Source organism: Lemur catta, chromosome 15 (genome assembly GCF_020740605.2).
Source record: "Lemur catta isolate mLemCat1 chromosome 15, mLemCat1.pri, whole genome shotgun sequence".
Lineage (NCBI taxonomy): Eukaryota > Metazoa > Chordata > Mammalia > Primates > Lemuridae > Lemur > Lemur catta.
In genome coordinates this window covers 2,422,507-2,434,677 of record NC_059142.1, presented here as the reverse complement: position 1 = coordinate 2,434,677, position 12,171 = coordinate 2,422,507, and positions in this window count along the sequence as shown.

The following is a 12,171-nucleotide window of genomic DNA, read 5'->3' as shown; positions in this document are numbered from 1 at the left end:
CCTGCTGCTCAGGGCTGATGAAAGCCCAGGAAGGGTGGAAGCTACCCTGTGGCCTGGGAGGCCCAGCTGTCCTGGGGAAGGTCAGCAGTGGGTTGGCTGAAGGCTGCCTGAGTCCCTTTGAGCAGAGAGGGTAAAATCCTCTTCCATCTGTGTCTCTTCTGCAAGGCCTTTCCAGACGTTCCCTTTCCGCTGGGATGAGGAGCTGTGCCTTCTCCGTGGATGTGGGGCAGGTTGTTCTCCAGCCCCCTGTAAGGGCCCTTCACTCTGGGGTGCAGAGCAGGATGGGCCGTCTGGGGAGGTGGGGTTGGAGACGGGCCTGGGTGGGTTTCTCATCCAGAGGTGGGGCTGGGGCTGGGACGAGGTTTGAGTCAAAGGCTGGGGCTGGGCCATGTGCTGGGGCCAGGGCTGGGCCTGGGGAGGCTGCGAAGGTGCTTCAGCCCGGGTCTGCGGTGGAAAAGCCTCAGGGACTTCACTCAATGAAACGGAGCGATGCGGGATGGGGGCGCTGCTGAGGACCCGGCAGCTGCTCTGGTTTGTCTCTCACGTTCCAGAAGAAGTGTGGGGTCGCGGTGTCCGGCTCCCAGCCCGCTGACTTGAACGTACTCCCCAGAGAAGCCCGGGGGCGGTCTGGGCCCACGTGCTGCAGAAATGACCCCCCCTTTCCGTCCTCCTTCACAGCTGCAGTCCTGCTCCCTTGGTCAGGAGCATCTCCAGGAGCTCTCGGACATCGGGGTTGATGAAAATGGGGTCCCCACCCTTTATCTGTCTGTGCGTGGGGTCTCCCCAGAAGGAAGCCTCTGGGGGATGGTGGAGAAGACGCTCTGGCTGGGACTGGCTGTGGTGCGAGGTGGGGAGTAAGAGGGCCTTGGCCGCCGCCCACCACCTGGAGAGGAACAAAATGATGCGTTCAAGGCCTGAGAGGGTCGAGAGGGGAGGGCACAAACAAGAGTAACCTGGGGATGAGCTGCATGGGACAGTGCCCAGGGGACTGTCTTCAAGTCACACTGGTCTCCGTGAGGTTTTACCGACACGGTGGAGTCCAGAGGAGGAAGGTGCTCGGCCAGGGGAGCCGGGGAAGCCCATGGGGATGAGGTGGTGGGGGAAGCACCTTGACTTGCTCCCCACGCGGCCGGTGGGCTCTGGCAGGTGCTGCCTTGCACCCCTCCCCGGGGGTCTGGACGTGAGAGCTGATGACAGCCCCCTGGTCAGGGAGCTTCCCCAGGCGGCTGCAGGGGACAGGAGGCACAGGCTGCAGCAGGGGAGGGTGGGGCAGGGGTGCAGGCAGGGTGCACCGCCCTCCACTGTCCCCAGCTGACTTCACAGAGCTCTGCCCCTCCCAGGCCCCAGGGCTCCAGTCACATCCCTTTTCCCTCTGAGATCTCCCCCTCCCAGGCCAGCCCCAGGCCCAGGTCCCAACCCAGGCCTTGGTAGAAAGGGGGCCAGGGAGACAAGGGGACAGTCCCTCACCTCTGCAGAAGTGAAGTCAGGTCCATAGACCCCTCCTCTTCCCTCGGGCCATCTCTACAAGCTGGAAATCAGGAGCCTGGTTGAGGGGAACAGAGGGACCTGAGCATCCTGCAGGAGGGTGAATGTCCCCCTAGGCCAGACCGTGGCAGGTTAGACCCTGCAGCCCAAGCACAAGACCCTGGCAGTGACAGAAAGAAGCGCGGTAGGCAGCGCTTTATCACGTACTCAGTGCTCCACATCCATCCCCAGGGGCCTCACACACCCTGTCAGGGAGAGGAAGGGGGTCACCTCCAAGAGAAACCAGCCTCAGGCAGGCGGAGCCGCTGTCAACAGTTGGCCTGGAGGCCCCACCTGCACACGCAGGTGGTCATGGGTCACCCCCACCCTCCCGCTGTGGCTGCAGCCATGCCTGGCCCGCCCGGCGCCATGCCCGGCGTCATGCCTGGCACAGGATCTGAGAAGAATCCGGGTCTGATTTCCTTCCCAGGAGCCCCCTCAGGCCTCTGCAGCTGACTTCCTGGGAGACTTGTCCCTCAGGAACAGCGAGGCTCACTCCCCCGGGGGCTCCGGGCCACAGCCTTACCTTGCAGACCACAGCTCTGCTTCCCACTCCGGGGCCTCCCTGTCATCAACACTGGACGCTGAGACACAAGAAACACGGAGGGGCTGGGACCGGTCCTCGCCCGCCTGCCCCCAGAGGAGCTGCAGACGGTCAGTGTCTGGAGGACGTGACCTTCTGCATCCACCTGATGGGGCTCTGTCTGCTCTTCTTTCCTTGTAGTCATTTTTAAAGTGGATTAAAGTGTTTTCTGTTATCCTTTGAAACAGGCACGGAGGGATTTTCTATGTGAGATGCACCAAGGCTGTCTTCTGTCCCCATTCCTCTGCTGGAGAAACTCAGTGACTCGGGCCTAGGGGCTGAGCTGTCAGGCAGGAGCCTGCTTCCCCAGGAGGCCAGAGGCCACCGCAGCCTCAGATGGGAGGCTCTGGGGGGCTCAGCACAGCCCTCAGGTCACCTGACACAGAGGAAAGGCCGGGATGAGGCCCAAGGCACGGGAGGGGACTGATGACTGATGCACCGGGGCCCAGGGCCTTCCTCCCATGGAGACCTCAGCTCTGTCATCGCCTCGTCCTGGCCCCTGAGTCCTGGCGTTTGATTTGCCCTGACGCCGCCTGCACACCTGCACATGTGGTCTGAGAGCTTGGGATAGAGACCCCACAGCACTGTCCCTCCCTGCCCCACCTGGGCCTGGGAGGATGAGGGCATTTCCCATCTCAGGGGTCTCTAGTCAATTTGGAAAGGTAGAAATAATAATAAAAAGAAAAGAGAAAGTCATTCTGTGTTGGGTCTGGGCCCAGGGTCCTTACCTTACTGATGCTTCCTTTCTGCTCATGCCATGGTAAGGATGGGTCACCCCAGAGGCAGGGGAGTAAGAGGAGGAAGAGCCCCAGTCCACAGGGGAAGCCCAGCATGAGATCTGCCACCCAGGCAGAGGAGCTGGGGCTCAGCCCTGTGTCACTAGGCTTTTCAGAGGTGAGAGATGATTCTCCATCTTCTGAATCGCACTGTTGCCCTCAAGCCCCTAAGGCTGGGAGTCTCCCCTGGGCCTATTGACCAGGGCCCAGCCCTGCATCACAGAACTCTGGCCTCCCTGTCACAAAGGGCTGCTGAGTAGGGGGACGGGTGGTGAGAGGAGGAGGCTGAACCACAGCCCCTCCCCCACCCTGCAGATCACTGCACCCCTGGGCCTCAAGGCACTGAGAGTGGGACCTGCCCTTCCAGGGTTATATGCTGCCTCTTGTCCCCTGGAGAGCTCATTGTGGAAAATTGTGGGTTTTTAAATTATTCCGTTTTTGTTTTGTTTTGCTTTACAAAGTTTAAATGTAAGTCAAGTGTGACACAATCTAGCCCTGGAAATTCCATTATGACGATCTGAGCCTAAAGTCTGGTTACTGTCCCCACCGAGGGAGGAAGGCGCAGGGATAGTGTAAGTTCTGATAAAACACGCAGGAGGACTTGCCCTCTCCATTTCATTTCCCCAAGGAAAGAGAAGGCCAGTCTGTGGCTTCCTTCCTGCAATGTCGCAGGGTCCTGAGCGGCCGGCGATGCCCAGGGAGGAGGCCGCAGGTGCACACCGTCTGATAAAGACTCCCTGACGTCCTCAGTGTGGCAAATCCTCCGCATCCTTCCCCATTTGACTTTTACTAAATCAATTTAAAAATTTTTGTTTGATTTTTTTTAAAAAAACCTTTCAACTATAAACATTAGTTTCAAGATTCTAGTTGGTAAAATACAAGTAAATGAAGTTCCCAAAGCGTAGGGGACATCCCACGGAAATGTGTGGGCAGGAGTGCCCCTAACATGTGTTCCTGGGCTGCTGCCCTGTGATCGGGATGGGACAGGACTTCTAAGCTCCCCGGTCGAGTGGGGTCACCTTCCCAACATGCAGGTCTGGGGACAGTTGACCCCACTCCTTCGGGTGGAAAGACGGTCTGTAGGCTCTGTTTTCGGTTCTAGATGTTGAGTCCAAGGCATCTGTGAAGATCGGGTTCACAAGGTTTGCCAGGGCAAAGCTGCAAACTCTTCCAGCTCAGGGGTGTGCCCCTGAGTAAGACAGACAGGGACAGGGCGGGGCTCGGGGGTGTTCCCTTTGAAAGCAAAGGAGCAAAGAAGTGACTTTAAGTGACAAATCAGAGTTGTCTGTACAATTCACAGATGCCGATGGCGCCCAGACCCGCACCTTAACTGACCTGTGGGAACCGCAGTATATCTGGGGCTGCACCAAAGGGCGCCTCCCGCCTCCCAACGTGCTGTGGCCAAGACACTGTCACCAGGGCCAGGGCCTCCCAGGAGCTCTCACTTGGGGACCCCTCCACCCCACGTGCTAGACCCCAGGACAAGCCACACCCCCTGCTCACTGAGGTCCTAGGGTCCCCCAGGATCCCCATCCAGACCTCACCTGGGGAGGCTGACACATCCCACCCAATCCCTGCCACCGTCCAGGACCCAGGCCCGGCTCCTCCCGCCCCGCTGCCTCCGGCTGGACCTGGTGGCCCTGCTGGGAAGGCCAGGACTAACAGATTCAAATGAAGATGGACATTCATGTTCTGGAGCTTGAGGACACCTGTGGGGTCATGAGCAAGTTCACACTCCTGATTCTGGTGATGGTCTCAAGAGGTATTCGACATTATCCAATTTTGCATGCTGAATAAATGCATTTTTTTGTATTCTGATTACAACCTCAATAAAATTGCTTTATAAATAAAACCCTTGGCATGTTTGGGGAGATACAGGACAGTGGATTCCTAGCCATTAATCTATATCAGAGGATATCTACATATAAAATCGTTGTGTATGTTCCCAAAGCTTCCTCTTAAATGTTTGAGCTAATTTTTTCTTTCACCAATAAGGAACCACAGTCTCGTTTTCTTCCTCTCAGTGGCTCAGGTATATTAACACATTTCTTAATATTACTAATTGATGCTAATCTAATAGTTTAAAAAGAAAAAAAAATGATGTCTTTGTTCAGGTTTCCAGGTTGTTCATAGTAAATGAGGGTGAACATCTTTCTACATATGTTGGTGTCTGTGTTAGTTTCCTGTAGCTGCTATGACAAATTTAGTGGCTTAAAACAATATCAGTTGGGCCAGGCATGGTGGCTCACACCTGTGATCCTAGCACTTTGCAAGGCTGATATGGGGGGATCACTTGAAAAGTTTGAGACCAGCCTAAATAAGAGTAAGATCTGATCTCTACCAAAAAAATAGAAAAAATTAGCTGGGCATGGTGGCGTGTCCCTGTAGTCCCAGCTACTCAAGGGAGGCTGAGGCAGGAGGATCGCTTGAGCCCAGGAGTTTGAGGTTGCATTGAGCTATGATGACACCACTGCCTTCTAGCTGGGGCAACAGAGTGAGACTCTGTATCTAAAAAAAAAAAATCCATTTACTATCTCACAGACTTAGAGGTCAGATATCTGACGAGGATCACTGGGCCAAAAGTTAGTGTGTCCTTTGGGCTGTACTCTCCTTGGAAGTTCTAGGAGACAATTTTTCTCCTTGTCTTTTCTAGCCTGTAAAGAGGCTGATGTTCTTTGTCCCCTGGTCCCCTTTCACCTTTAAAGCCGGCAGTCAAGTCCAAGTCCTATATTTCTCACATCACACCAGGCTGGCTCTCTCTTCTGTGTCCTTTAACTTCTAAGGACCTTGTGAGTACAGTGGACCCACCAGATAATCAAGGATGATCTCCCTCCCTCAAGTTCAGCTGAATGGAACCATAAATTAATCTGCAGTCTTGACATAGACATCTTGAGGGAGGTGGGTGGATTTTTCTGCCTACCACAGAGTATTTTGTACTCCTTTTACATTCCTTCTTACTTCCTTTGTTAGTGTCCAGTGTTCATTTTTCTACTGTTCCCCTGGGAGTCCCCAAGAGGGCTCTTATTCGAAGCAGGCTTCCTGACCCCTGCCACAGCCATGGGACCCTCTTGTGGCTCCAGGTCCTGGTCACTGCACCAGTCACAGGGGCACCGAGCCTTGCAAACTTCACTTCCTCTCACCTTCTTCTAGCTACTACTCCCTCTGCAGCCTCCCACCAGGTGAAACCTAAAGCTTCAGTGGGAGTGCCGGGTCCAGAAGGCAGCCCAGAGGGTGGCCAGGAGGACTCCGGTAAGGCTGGGCACACTCTTCCCTCCCAGAAGGCAACCAAATGGCTGACACCTGGGAGATCCCCGCATGTCTGGTCTCTTTCAACTCCAGCCGCCACGCCCAGGTGCTGGCCAGGCCCAGGGCAGCTGCCTGGCCTCGACCCTGGCCCCAAGGTCAAAGTATAGACTTCTTATAGTTTTCTTCATCTGGGTACTAAATAGTTCTTGCAAAGTTTATTTTGGTTCATTTTATTTTTTTATTGTGAATAATACTTTTGACATATTTTATAAGGATTTATTGCAAGTATGTAGCAGATTTATTGATTTTATATATATATATTTTTATTTCAGAATATTACGGGGGTACAAACGTTTTGGTTACCTAAATTGTTTTTGTGCCGTCTGATGCCTTCTAAAGTCAGCTCTCTCTGCCATTCACAGTTTATGTTGCTGTGTGACGTCATGAAGGTTCAAACAGGAAGAGATGCACATGCTGACGATGCTAATTCTCTCACGGCTCACCTGAACTCCACTCGCTGCCTTTTCCACTGGGGGAAAACAGCAGGTAACTAAAGCAGATGTTGAAATGCAAAAGGAAACTCAGGGGGAATGAGTGAGCTCATGGACAAGGCATGGAGCCAATCTAACACTAGCAACCTAACGGAGATTCTTCTCACCAAAGCGGTCTTCACCAGCTTAGAGCCACTAATAGCCTCTTCCCATCCCCAGGCTCTGCTGTGGATCCTCTGCAGGTGCGAGGTGGTTTTCCAGGTGCTACCCACAGAGCAGAGCTTATTCTGTCTTTCTCACCTGCTTTCCCTTGTTTACTTCTGCTTAACCTACCTCGTGTCAAACTTTGCTATGGATTTGACTTGAAATGCTTCTCCTTGCTCTGTATCCCAAGCAGTCCTACACCTAGGACCCAGCCTAGGCCAACCTCCTAAGCTTACTTCACTAACGTAATTGAAGGAAAATATAAGTCCATGTGGGGTATAAAGCATACAGGCTTTGCAAGACAACAAGATAAAATAAGCATTTTTTCCTAGCTATAGCATTCCCAACTCTGCTGGCAAATGTCACCTTCACCACAAAAGCTGAAAATATTAGATAGTGGTTTTCCCAGTATCTAGCAGCTTCAGAGGTTGGGAAGGTAGTAGAGGTGGGGGTGGTAGGCTATGAAGAGAAAGAGACCTGAGCAAGTCTGCTGGGGACTTCTGTTTTTTCTCCAGGATATAAAGCAATGTGCAGGAGGAAAATAGCTCCCTTCTTGGCAGTGCACGGTTGTGTCTGCGTGTGACATCTGGACCTGCTGCAGTCACTTGTAACCGTGAGGGGAGGCATGTTGATACGATGCAAATGGCCACATAGAAAGACGGGAGGACTTGGGACATTGTTGAGCCACCCTGGAACCCTCTTGCTTCTGGATGACTTCATATGTGAGAGGACAAATCTTACTGCTGAAGCCACCTAAACGGATCCAGCAGATTCAGCGCCCATTTGTAATTTACTACTCATCCACGTGTGCCTGTGGCAGGAACCCCCTCCCCCTTCTAATAACACACTGGTTCTCATCTTCTAAGGGCACAAAAACAAACAACCCCCCCAACCAAACCGAAACCAATTGGGACCGAGTTTGTTGCAATGATGTAGAAAATAAAAATAAACAAACAGTGAATGAGGCTGGTGGGGACCTTCTTTATGTATGGACTTGGCAGCCTCTTATTTGGCAGCTCCTCCCTGGTCCTTAGCTGAGTGTCTAGAATCTAGATAATGGAAACCACTTTCTAGACACGTGGGCTGTGTCTTCTTCATAGGCTTCTCTTGTGTGTCCCAGAGCATAAGGTCAGCTGTTTAGGTAAAGGTATCAGTTTATCTTAGAAATTGATTATTGTCTACCTGCTTGTAGGTAGCAACTCTATCCAAACTGGGGTTAGCTCCTGGACAGTGTCTGTAAGTTATGACATAACTAGATAGAGGTTATAGTAAAGATACAAAGTCTTTTTCTAGTACTTCTGTCCTGTAAGAATAGCAGAGCAAATTTTTCTGTTTGTGTGTCTTGGTCTTGGTTTTTGAGACAAAGTCTGGCTTTGTGGCCCAGGCTGGAGTGCGGTGATGCAATTGCAGCTCATGGCAACCTCGAACTCCCAGGCTCAGTTAATCCTCCTGCCTCAGCCTTTCAAGTAGCCGAGGTACCACCACATCCAGCTAATTTTGCTTTTTATTTTTGTAGAGATGGGGTCTTGCTATGTTGCCCAGCCTTGTCTTGAACTCCGAGGGTCAAGCGATCATCCCGCCTTGGGCTCCCAATTTGCAGGGATTGCAACCATGAGCCATGGTGCCTGACCGCAAATTTTGTGTTTTAGAAATGAATTGAAAAGTAGAAAAACTACTGCTTTGGCCCTTTTTGTATATATAGAGTGGTGTTTTTCTTTCTTTGCTCATATTAAAGGGAACTTGTCTCTTTATCAGTTTTATCATCACCTTCTTGCATATTACCCAATAATAGAAGAGGACACCTCCAAAAAAGGAAGGAAGTACAAAGTCATTTACAATAAACCCCCAAAGATATGTTGCTGGTTTTGAGAAGATTTTTAAGCCCAAAGGTCATGCAACTCACAAACTCAGTTGTCTGATTTTTGTTTTTAATTGAAGAGGCAAGTCAATAAAGTATATTTATATAAACCAGAAAATAGTAGGAAAAAAGTCTTGTGGTACAGTATTTAAAAAAACAATTTTTTTTTTTTTTGAGACAGAGTCTTACTCTGTCACTCTGACTAGAGTGCAGTGGCATCAGCCTGGCTCACAGCAACCTCACACTCCGGTGCTCAAGCGATCCTCCCGTCTCAGCCACCTGAGTAGCTGGGACTACACATGTACACCACCACGACCGGCTAATTTTTTTCTACTTTTAGTAGAGACCGGGTCTTGCCCTTGTTCAGGCTGGTCTCGGAACTCCTGACCTCAAGCATTCCTCCCTCCTCGGCCTCCCAGAGTGCTAGGATTACAGGTGGGAGCCACTGGCCTGGCCGATGTGCAACTAGGAGCAATCCTTAACACAGCACAGAGTGAGAAGTGCTTAGACCCAAATTCTCAATAAATATGGAAGATGGTTTCCTCCTACTGGAAAGAAAAGACTTTTTGAGAAAAAATAGTAATCAAGAGATTTATAAAAAATGCAAGCCAATGCTTTAGAGAGGGTAATATATTAAGACAGATATTGTCATTACTGCCAGTAAGAATATAAATTGGTTTAATGCTTTTGGGAATGTGATTTGCATGCAAAGCCTTAAAACAGCCAATTTTAGAAATTAATCCTAATGAAATAATTTGAAATACAGATGCTGTCATTTGTAATAGAGAAAAAGTATTTAAAACCCCCTAAGTATACACACAATAAAGGAAGACTAAGGTTTATCTTGATGAAACCATTTAAAAGGCTGTATATTTAGCTCTTATTAACATGAGTAAATGTTTTAATTTCAAGTTTCATGAGGACACAGCCCTTATCTAGCTTGTATTTACTGTTGTATCCCTAGGGCACAGAATAAGGCCTAGCACATAAATGTTTGATAAATATTAGCTAAATAAATGAAAAAGTAATGTTAAATGAAAAGAATATAAAATTTTACAAAATGTGATTTCTGTGACAAAACTGTATAGGAAAAGAATTGGAACCATGCACAACCAAATGGGAAAAGAAATCATGGGCAATTTTAAAAAATAGCTTTATTGAGGTATAACTTGACATACCATAAAACTCACCGACTGTATGTGTACAGTTCAATGACTTCATTTATATTGGGTCATTAAATATGAAATGTCCGATTTTGAATCAAAACTGTAGTTCATTATATCTCAAACAAGAAGCAGTACAATGCATCAAAGTATGCGCCTAAACTATTGAGATAGTTTTGCCATCTTAATGGCAGCTTGTTTATGCCAGCAGCGAAGAAGCCTGGAGAGCAAGTGGTAATGGAATCACAAAAGGCATTTTCCACAGCTTGTTGAGAGTTTAATATTTTTCCTTGCAAGAAGTGGTCCAAAGCCTGGAGGAAGTGTCAGTTGGTGCACGGTCTGCTGAATACAGTGGGTGACAGAGAGTTTCCAAGTCCAGTTTTTGTAGTTTTGAACAGCATTGTTTGTGAGACATGTGGTCAAGCGTTGTCTTGCAAGAGGATTGGCCTGTCTCTATTGACAAACCTCAGCTGCTTAATCGCAAGCATCCTCATCATTTTGTCCAGTTGGTTGCAGTAGACATCCACTGTAATCAACTGACCAGGTTTCATGAAGCTGTAGTGCATAACATAAAACCAGCGCTGGACCACCAAACAGACACCATTAGCTTTTTTTGATGAATATTCAGTTTTGGACTGTGTTTCGGCACTTCCTCTTTATCCAGCCACTGTGCCAAACACTTGCAATTGTCAAAAGGAATCCATTTTTCATCACACGTAACAATATGGTGTCAAAACGGTGCCCTTTTATGTCGTGACAGCAAAGAAAGGCAAGCTCCGAGATAATACGTGCGGAACCCACGTACCCAGCTTCTTTACCTGGCGCATTCGTTTCAAATGGTCCAAAAATGTTGGAAAATAACGTCAAACCTTGCTGCTAATTCACGTGTAGGTTTACATGGATTCGCTTCCACTACAGCTTTCAGCTCATCCTTATTATCCACCTTGGTCTCCGGTCGCCCACGCAGCTCATTTTCAAGATTAAAATCACCAGAAGGGAACTTCTCAAACCATAGACTCCCGTGCGTTCATTAGCCACATCCTTCCCAAACACTTCGTTGGTATTTCGAGTTGTCCGTGCTGCACTGGTTCCACGATGTAACTCAGATTCGAAAATTACACGAAATTTTGACTAATTTGAAAGATAACCACAAGCTAAAACGTGTGTTTGCAAGACTGAGGATGTACCTTCACAATAAAAATAAAATGTCACAGTGAAACGTCAGAGATATCAACCGTCAAAGTTAGTACTTAAGGAAATCGGACGTTTCATACTTAATAACCTAATACACCTGTGCAATTATCCAAGAATCTAGGATCATGGTCAATATTCGTTTTGTCACTTGACCTTTTCTGTATTGCAAAGGACCTATGATTTGAAACTTTCACGGAAAGTTGAGTGGAGTTGAAATACCTACAAAATTACTTTCTAATCTTCTGAGTTCACTTCTTCAATTTGACACACGCATGAGAGGGGACCCCCGCCGCCCGGCCTAGGGGAGACTCCAGGGACCAGGCACGGCGCCAGCCAGGAACTCGGCCGCGGTAGGAGCGGCGCTCGGCCGGCAGAGGGCGCCGGTCTCCCAGCGCTCGGAAGGAGGCGGGGCCGGCGCCGGCGCGGGGCGGAGGGGGCGGGTCTAAGTCAAGATGGCGGCGGCGGCTGCGGCTGGAGGCAGCGCCCGGTGCGCCGCGCGGAGCGAGGTCCTGGCGTGGGGCCGCGCGACGGGGCCGCGTCCTGCCCCTCAGGCCCGGGGCGCGTCGACTCCCGCGCTCCGCCACCTCCCGGTGAGCGGGCCCCGGCGCCGGCAGCTCCGGCCTCCGCGCGCCTGCTCGGCCGAGGGCGCCCAGGACTCCCGCCGCGGGGTCGGCTTCTCGGCCGGGCGAGGGCGCCGCAGGCCCGGCGGGTCGGGACCGGCCCCCGCCGCCCGGCCTCCTCCCTCGGCCGCCCAGGGGCGCGTCGGGGCGGCGGGACCTCGGCCGGGCGGGGGAAGCTCGTGGGGTTTGGAGGAAGAGTGGGCTGCGGGGCCGGCCCGGGGCTGTCCCGTGCGGGGCCGGGCGACGCGGGGCCGGGCTGGGGTCCCCGCAGGGGCGGGCCTGGGCTCGGCCTGGGGCGGAGTCGGGGGCCGACTGGGGAGCGCGGAAGGGGCCAGGGAGGGTGACAGCGCGGGACAGGTGCGTGAAGAGCAAATAAGTTCGCCTTTCTAACCAGACCACTTGCAAGGGGGCAGGGTGGGTCGCGGTGGAGACGGCAAAGATCCGAACCCTGTGCCTTCCGCCGTGCGTTGTTGGTGCTTTCACGTGTGAGGTCGGTGAGCCACTTCTTTTTG